The sequence below is a fragment of the Lonchura striata genome, chromosome 8 (genome assembly GCF_046129695.1).
Source record: "Lonchura striata isolate bLonStr1 chromosome 8, bLonStr1.mat, whole genome shotgun sequence".
NCBI classification, from domain to species: Eukaryota; Metazoa; Chordata; class Aves; order Passeriformes; family Estrildidae; genus Lonchura; species Lonchura striata.
Window position 1 is genome coordinate 18878644 of NC_134610.1, and position 9354 is coordinate 18887997.

The window sequence follows — 9354 nt, forward strand, 5'->3', positions numbered from 1 at the left end:
TGCTTCCCTGCCCTCCTCACAGTGATTTTTTAAATAGAAAGACTAATCTTGGTCAGATTAGATAAAAGTAAATCTGTCAGCTATTAAGAATCAAAAAGTTCCAGGCAACTAAGTGCAGAGGGTCTAGATGTTATTAGTGCCCCCAGAGATGGAAAGACCAGCATCTGAGTGCAGGAGACATTAGTCACCAGAGCATCCAGATGGGACAGAACTGCAGGAAACACTTGATGTTTGTATGTCATTCAAAGGAGAAAATAATATAGAAAGCCATAATTGTTAAGGTCTGTTATTTCCAGTATTAAAAATCTCCACTGGAAATGGCCTTGTGATGTTATACAGCTTTTATATATTGAGCATGGTTTTACATGACAATAGGCATCTAAGTATTCACATAAAATAGGCATATGATAATTTTTTCAGCTAACTCAGATTTGTACAGATAGAGTGCAAGATAAAAAGCCTGAGATCCTGCTTCCAAAAGGAAACTTTACAAAAAGAAAGACAACTAGAAGTGCCATTTTCAGTTCCAACTTCCAATGGTTCTGGTTTCAGTCAAGTGACTTGGGTGTTACTTATGGCACTTAAGTCATCACTTTAAATATATTCTGGTTTATTGGCCATGGAAGGAAAGAGAAGAAAGACCACATGACGTGTTGCTACAGCTGTGTAACAATTAAAAGAAGAAAATTGGATTTCAAATCCACAGACTACAGTGGTTTACAGCTACTGGGCTATTAAGGAAATTGTCTTTGTGAATCACCCCATTCCATGTTTTTTGAATGTCAGGATTAAATTACTTTTATTGTTTCAAGAATCTTCATTCTTAGACATTGTGCAACTGTTTCATGCTTGCATAAATTTGGAATGGATCCTGAGCTAATTAATTGTCATGGAGTCTTTTAAACTATTCAGTTGAATTTAATGCTAACTAAAGACCTTGCCTTATTTGCCAGAATAGAGGCAAAACACAGGTAGCAGTATCAGCAGCTGGATTTCTATATCTCATTGATGGGCTGTTATATCTTTTAGTTCATTCTTTTATCTTATAATTTACATTATAGGAATCAAAAGACAAAGCAAAAGGTGAATCAAAGTACTTCATTAAGTGCTTTACTTCTGAGTTTTGCTATTACAGTTGCCCTTCTAGGGTCAAAACTTTTGAAGGTAACTGCTGTTGCCTGCTGCTTCCCTCTGAGATGTAGCACAGCTAGTTTACTTTTCAAAGCTTCTTCATCTGAGCATGGGACTCTGAAAGCCCTTCACAAATAGCAGGGTAGTGTTTTTCAGGCTGCCTTCTCCTACTGACAGAAGCATGCTTGGAAGAAATCAATCTTTGTGGCTAGCCCAGTTTCCAGATTGGATATGGGTGGTCAGATCTATTCAAATAAACCTCTCAAATCACTGTGACATCCCTTTCATCTTTTTCATAGACAGAAATTCTGAATAACATGATAGGCAATTCAGCAACAGAGACATGGGTTCAGATGACAGTAAGAATGTAGCTACACTTTTTCCAGTATTACCTTAAAGAGATAATACTGAGCCATTTACCACACACCGGCACACTATCCAAAACTGTTACATAGATTGATTTATTCTATGTCTATTTCTATGTTAGAATTGTATCTCTTTGAATTCTTGCAGTTTAATATTACTACAACCTTGGGGAGATAAGGCAGGCAAGGTAGAGTGGTAGGGAGGCCACCTGTATGTCCAGAACTGCAGAGGAGATGACATGGCCATACACAGAAGTGAAATAATGTGACAGAAAAGAAAGAAATATAAAGCTAGTAGAGCATTAGTTGAATTAGTAATCAAAATTATTATTATCAGTCTGTCCTATTTCTATCAGTATATCCGTGTAAATGAAGGGCAGAAAGATGCTCAGATTTTTTTAAAACAAACCATATAGATTCATTTCCCAAATACCCTTCTTCAGGCTTCAGGCTAGTTGCACCAACATAGTGCATAAGGAGACACTGGATAGAACTTGAGTTTTTTAGTATACATCTGATAACGTGCACAATATAAGAAAACATTTCAACATTACTCAGCTGGCTGCTACATTATTTCTGCCAATCAGATACAAGAATGCATGGGGTTACATTTATAGTCCTTATTTATATAGCTAGATTTAAAATCCCCCTCTCTTAATCCTCCTTTAAAGTAATCCCCTTTTATGTGTTCATTTAAATTGTGTGTCTTGCTGATGCCTATTTTTTGTTTAACATAGCATCAGAAAACCATCAAGTAACAGCACAGAAAGACTATTTCACAAGAGACTATTTTGAAACATAATATTGAAAAACTAAAAAAGCAAATATTTTTATGGTGTAAGTATCATGTAATTCCTGCATGAAGATTGAAGCAGCCTCTATATGCTCTGTTATGTGAATTACCCTAATTATCCTAGGAGGGACAAGCCATGGTTCAGAATGATAACACTGCAGTATCTTTGCTTAACTTCTATGGCCAACCATAAAAACATTAAAATAAAGTATATTTAAAGTAATTGTGCTGACATGTCAAAGTAGGAGGTAACATTACCTAAGAACTGTATCAAATCCATGATGCCAGGTCTATACCTAAACCACTAGACTTTGAAATCTCAGAGGGCTTTTCCTTGAGTTTGATGGATGAGCATGGCTGCAGTGGCAGGATACAACAGCTGCCTGAACAGCATTCCAAAGAGGGAGTTCAACTGGAGCAGAAACACATCTTAGAAGCATGGTGTCACCTGCACCAAAATTGAAATGGTGCTTTCTGCATAATTTTTTTCCCTGTGGCCATTTTTTAAGAGGAGTAACATTTTCGAAGAGAAGCAACATTACATATACAGAAAAGAACTTTTGTCCCACAGTTGTTTTGGGTACTTGAATATATCTTATTTGCTTCTTACTATTCCTACTTGGTGACATTTCATTATCTGTCTGGCCATAGTGAAATTCAACTGCCATGGTTTGAAATTGTCCTCACTGCAGGCATCTTCCTCTATTGGTTCATGGCTAAAGCATTTTGTACTTGAATAACTGTATGAGTCCTGCATCTATACTCATGAATGAAAGCACAATGGTCTGTCACCATTTGCTTCTTTTTTTTGGTATTGGTAGCAGAAATGATCATTAGTAAATGAAGGACAAAATCAATTACAACACTTGTTACTGCCTGAAGGAAGTGAGGCAGAATGAAGATTGCTTTTATTCCACCACTGCTGTGGCTTTTGGGGGTCACTTGCTGCTGCCCCCCGTCCCTCCCCGGCCCCCCGGGACCCTCTGGCTAGCTGTCCCCTCCGGGGCCGGGGTTTGCCACGGTCCCGCTACCCTGGGCTCACCAGGCAGGGCTGGGTCAGCACGGTCCGAGCGGCAGTGCGCCTTGGTCGCCACAAGGATTCAGATAAAGAAACAAAGAGAGGTCAATTGTGTGCAGTCCAGAGAGATTGTATTGCCTGAATGGTTGCAGGGACCAAAGGCCCTGGGCTACTGCCCCGATACAGTTTTATACAGCAAAATTAAGAGATAAGGTCTAAACAATAGAGACACTGTCCAGCCTGGGCTCATCAGAACCACCCCAAGGGCCAGGTCCAATGGGAACTGCTCAGGGGTGGGGAGAAGGGGGTTACAGAAAAATGCTGAAGCAAAACTTTCCCAAAACAATGGGGCATACATAAGGGTATCTTTTCCTCAGTTTCCCATTCCCATGGCCTTTCTAAAACCCTTCCTCTACACTACCGCGCCAGCATGATAGCAACACACTGCTGTTGGAAATTTTACATAATATACTTTTAAAAATCATAGAATCACTGAGAAAGCTTTATTCTTCTGGTCTGGCTGTGTCAGCTTTTTCAGTGTTTTGGACTGAAAGCTATTTTTACAACTGTGGGTAAGTGATGAGGTTGAGTGATGAAGATTGTAGATGAATCTGTAGACAGAATAAGAGATGAATGCATTTTTCCTAAGTCACCTGTAGTAGTTGGCTATATTTTACTTTATTTCCCCTCAAAGGGTTTCATATAGCCACGCTGGACTAAATTTTTTTTTCTGTCTGCCTTCCTACAATAAGTTGACATAGTCTCCCCATGTTTTTGGCAACAGTTCAAAACTGACCTAAAATTTTCAAGATATAGGACAAAATTTTGCACATTTCAGTATTTTGTGGTGAAGAATATGGTTTTATTTGAATGTTATAAATGAAATTTAGAATGCTGTGAATACTTACAATTTGGTGGAGAAGAACTTCTTTTTATATCCCAGCACACTTGCTCCATCTCCGTTTAATAAAAGAAATATTTTCCATAGGATATTCATAGCATATTCAAGATTTTTTTCTTGTTTCAAGTTTGGAAACAAACAATATTATGTAAGCCATCTTATCTTTCAAAGTTCAGTCTGTCATCCTCAATAATTATATCATTCTAATCATCATACTTTCTAAGAATCTGTTTAATATTAAATGCAGTAATAGACAACTCATTAGAAAAATAGCATAGTAAAAAATCAGTTTGAAAAATTATTGAGATATTTTCTTAATTTTTTACGCATTTATTTTTGTAATTATTATTCTCCTAGCTTTATAGACTGGCAGTTACAGAAATAGTGTAATTACTATTAGCATCCAATAAAACATTTTAAAGTACTTTCATAAAACTGAAAATCATCTGGTTTGTATTTCAAAAATTTGCAGTGGGAAATAAAGAATGAATCCCGTGATTCAGAAGTTATTTAATATTCCCTTATTTTGGCTTTCAGGAGGAAATGCTTCCAAACTGCTAAAGGCATTTCATAGTTCTTTTGAAAACGTACATACTTTCAGTTTAAAGATTTAACATATTTGTGAACAGTGGTAATTTAAATAACCTTTCTGTTTCAAATAATCCATATTAATTTCATAACTAGCACTGTATGTGTTTTAACCTTAAACTAATGGCTCCTGATATAAGAGCTGTAGGACATATGAAGAAATTAAGCTAATGTTTTTAGCTTCAGGCTTAGGCTGTGGTTCATAATTGTATTTCTCCAAGAAAGCAAAAAAAGAAGTACTTTTTGCTGCAATCACCGTGTATTTTCCATCCTGAATAAGAAACCCCATTTTAATTTAACTTTTTTGTGAGTACTGTCACCACACCCTCCCAAAGGTACAAATAAAACAATAATTTTTCATATCAGAAGTTAATGTACAGTTTTGTACTAGGGTAATCCTACATGGTTATGATTAATGACCTGCCCGTGGCATTTTCATAAGGGTTGGAACTTCAATGTATAAGTTAAAGTATTGGTTCCATTAAAGTCAATAATACAATTCCCAGTGACTTAAGATGTTTAAGAATTTCACCCACTGCCCTTTGCTTTACATTGTTCTTGATTATTCATTTGGAGATTATATGAGAGATGAAAAATATCAGTTTTTATTTATTCATAATCTTTTAGATGAGCTATATACAGCTGTTGTTTCTTTAACATACATAAGTGTTCTTGCTAGGCACAAAGAAATCTGACTTTCAAGTATCTCTGTCCAAATCATGTGAAAGCAACCCACAGAGTTGATGCTTCTCTTGTAACACTGTATAGATACATACAGAAAAGTATATCCAAGATTCAGTAATTATGTATTCATATATTTGATTGTGCAGTGATGTGAAGATTAGAAATTTAAATTTGTTTTAAGCCTGAAAATCCTTTAAACGCTCTTCTAGAAATCACATATAGAAAATATTTTCAGTTCTTAAATAAATAATCATCCAATCACTCTTCTGCATCTAGTAAATATGGATGTGTAAGTAAAAATAAATCTAATACTAAGTAAGGGGTAAGAGATATAGAGCAGACAAAAAAAGCTTTTGCATGTATTCTTTCCTTTGGCCCATTGTGTGATGTCAGTGTTGCAGAGCCAGAGGCAGGGCTGTACCAAATCACCAGTATTCCCCTCTCATGGTTCTATTGCTCACTCTCTATCACAACATGGTCACCAAATACAAAAATTACAAAAAAACCAACCAAACAAACAAACAAAAAAACCCACAAAAAACAAACAAACAAAAAAACCACCAAAAAAACCCTCAACTTGATGAAATGTTACTATACTGTCACTATGTGATATATACCCATTAAAGCACTTTGTCTTCAGGTGTTTCTGGGTCATTGGATCCTTATATTTGTCTGCATTTCAGAAGATTCCACTTCATGTGGCACTGTATCCTACTAGCTAAAACATCTAATTACAAAGATTGCCAAACATACCAAAAAAAAAGAGAGAATAGAAAACCTCTCTGATATCAAGGGATGGGGTTTATGATTAAGATAAGCCCTGTGACTTTGTGTACCTGTATATAAAACTGACATTTACATGGAAATATTTATAAAGGCATTTGGTGAGACTTGGTATCTTGATATCTTGGGCAAAGATAATATTGATAAAATTGTACAACATACTACATAGTCCAAACTGCAAAATTGTTTTAGTTCCATTTTAACCATCTAAAGAGAATACAAGCAATCAGTTAAAGCTTTGATGTCATAGAGAAGACTGACATATCCTAAAACTATGATATACTGTAAAACAAGTGCTCAAGAGTATTAGAGCACTAAATTCTTTGACTACACTGACCCTCAGCAGCATTGCTAACATATCTATTCTTGTCCCTAGTACATCAGAAATGACTGGTTCAGTGCTGCTATCAGAAGAAAGGCACCAGAGGTGAAAAAGATTTTTACCTGAACAGTCTGATTATATCAGGATTCGAATTCTTGTTCTTCCCAATGAAATGCTGAATTTGTCAGGAGAGAATTGTGCAAATGATGGGCAAAATTTCTGTATGTACCAGTGCAGTCGACCTAGGATAGCAAAACATGCAAACAATAATTTGTAACTGTAGCTATAACATAGCTACAGTTACAGATTAGCAGCTAAAACTGTAGAAAGCATACTAGAATCCTGACAGCAAGACGGTTTCCAGAATCCCATTTTATGCTTTTTCTTGCAAGAAGTATGAACGTAGAGATAAAAAGCTGGCATGTTTCATCTTCCCTCTCCTCTGGCCAGGTCTAATGGAATTCTGGCTATCAATAAAACAAAAGGGTGATTGAATTTTGACACTCTTCTTGTGAAAGTGAATAATAAAACAGAAAACCTTAATCTTTGACATGTTCCAAGAGAAATTACCCTTGTGTTTTATGTTAAATTAATATTTGATGTAATTCCATTTAAAATTTGCCGTTATACACTATCATTTGGTAATAATTATTTAATTTCAGTTTGATTAGATGTGCTTCAGCTTATTGTCATATTCATTAACTACATTCATTGCCATGGGAGTGTAATGCTAATCTGTTTGTTTGGATTCATTTCCCCCAGTCAAACAACCTGGGCAGAAGTGCTCTTTCTGGGTTTTACAGATACATAATGTCTACTTCTAAATCAAGAGTATGAATTTGAGATTACTGTCTCTGCTGTAAACATAGGTAAAGAAAGACTGAAGTTCCGACAAAGTGCCAGGCTGATGATGCTTACCATTACTTATCTTGATTTACTAATTGATTTTATGGCCTTACTTATCTTTAAAAAGCAGCTGGGCTTTTTAAATACTGTAATTTTTCATAAGATGATGAGTAACACTGAGATTTAGAACCTCCCAGCAAACATTCCTGCTATGACCTAATTCTCAAAAGAACACATTTACAATATTCACCCCCTAAATTTTGTTTTTCTGTTATACCTTGTTTCTGAAAATCCTTGAGACTCCCAGAAGCATTCTTTTCCTACCTTTCTGTATTCACATAAAGATTCTCACCCTTCGGCATTTCTTTTGCAACTGAAGCCAATCGGACTTTTGTTTGTAAGGACATGGGGAGTTAAGTATTTGCATCACAAATTATGCCAGCAGTTTTTTTTAAGTCAAAATACGATTAAAACTGATCAGAGGGTCACCTTACCTCATTCTTTTGAGATCTTCTGCTTGAATTTGTTTTGATTCCTCATACAGACAGACATGAAAATGAAGTTAAACATTATAGGTGGCCTCAGACCCATATACAAAACCAGATGTGAATCCAGGGCTAACCAAGATTCAGTACTGAATTATAGGCTTGAAATATCACATGCCTGGGTGAAGGAGTGCCATAAAGAGAACTTCGTGTACATTGCTGGCTAAGATCTTAAATGCTCAGCTCACTATCTTGTTCATAAAACAGTACTTGCCCATCATGAACAAGCCATGATCTTACCAGAGGTTCAGTATGAAGGATTCTCAAAACAAGAGCCACCACTTCAATGTTGACTACCTTGAAAATAGGTATTTCTGTGTTGAACTGAGAAAAAAGCACAGAAAATATAAACAAAGGCTGTTTGGATAAAAATATGTCATTTGTACTGAAAAAACTGAACAACAACAAAACTATTCATGTAAGTTCTTGCTTGAACAGGAGTTAATCCTGAGCTTGCAAAAAAGACTTTCAATTTAATGATAATTATTTTAAGGGGAAAATGCTAATAAGAAAGCTTTAGAAAAAAAAATCCAAATACAAACCAGCAAATTACCTATTGATAATTTATATTTTAATTATAAATTGAGTTTGCTAGACATAATCTGATATTTACAGAGAATAACAACAGAGGGCTCATTACTTTTATTACAAAGCAGCAGCTCCATAAACTTTTTACTGGCATGGGCATTTACTCAGCCACCAAGTTGTTCTCTCTCAGAAATTGTTCCCTTAATACGGCCAGGGACTAGTGGTTCCCTTTCAAAGGGATTTTTGCCATTAAAGTACAGCCTCAGCCTCTGAATTTAAATTACTTTTCTCTATTATAATAATTCAGTTCTACTATGCAGGTAGTAGAATGTGATTTGGAAAAATACTTACATGTGTGAACATCTGGAAATAAAGTTTTCATTGCCATTGTATGGCAGTGCATACATTTTTTTCAGAGTAAAAAATACGCAGCTAGAGCTATGTAGGTTCTGTGGCATATCCAATTTTAAACAAAGGCATCAAACACCTTGCTAATAAAGGGATTACCAGAACTTCAGATCTGATGCAACCATTTTTATCAGAAGCCATCACTATATCAATGATATTTTGCCTCTTCTGGGAAGATTAGCTATTCAGCCAGGAAAAACAGCAGTCTTTCTGTCTGTTCCTTGTAGTTGTTTCAGTATTTATCTAAATTCAAACTGCAAAGCATACTGGGTCTGAGTTCTTACTGCTTCCTCTTTGAACAGTTCTGGCCCTATTCTTGCCCCAAGAATATCCCTCACCAAATAAACACTGCTCAGGACTCTCTTACTTAAAATTATATTCTATCTGATAAATTCATTCATTACACAGAATAGATCAAGCACAATAGAAAAGTTCTCTACAA

At 35.7% G+C, this 9354-nt stretch overlaps 1 long non-coding RNA gene across 1 annotated transcript; it reads right to left on the reverse strand.

The window, feature by feature from the left end:
* Positions 1–4279: 4279 nt before the first annotated feature.
* LOC144246649 (uncharacterized) lies at positions 4280–8264 on the reverse strand. Its single transcript, XR_013340315.1, has 3 exons — positions 8217–8264; positions 6708–6827; positions 4280–4324 (listed from the first exon to the last, which is right to left on the reverse strand). It is a non-coding gene; the product is annotated as an uncharacterized LOC144246649 (long non-coding RNA).
* Between the last annotated feature and the right edge of the window lie 1090 nt (positions 8265–9354).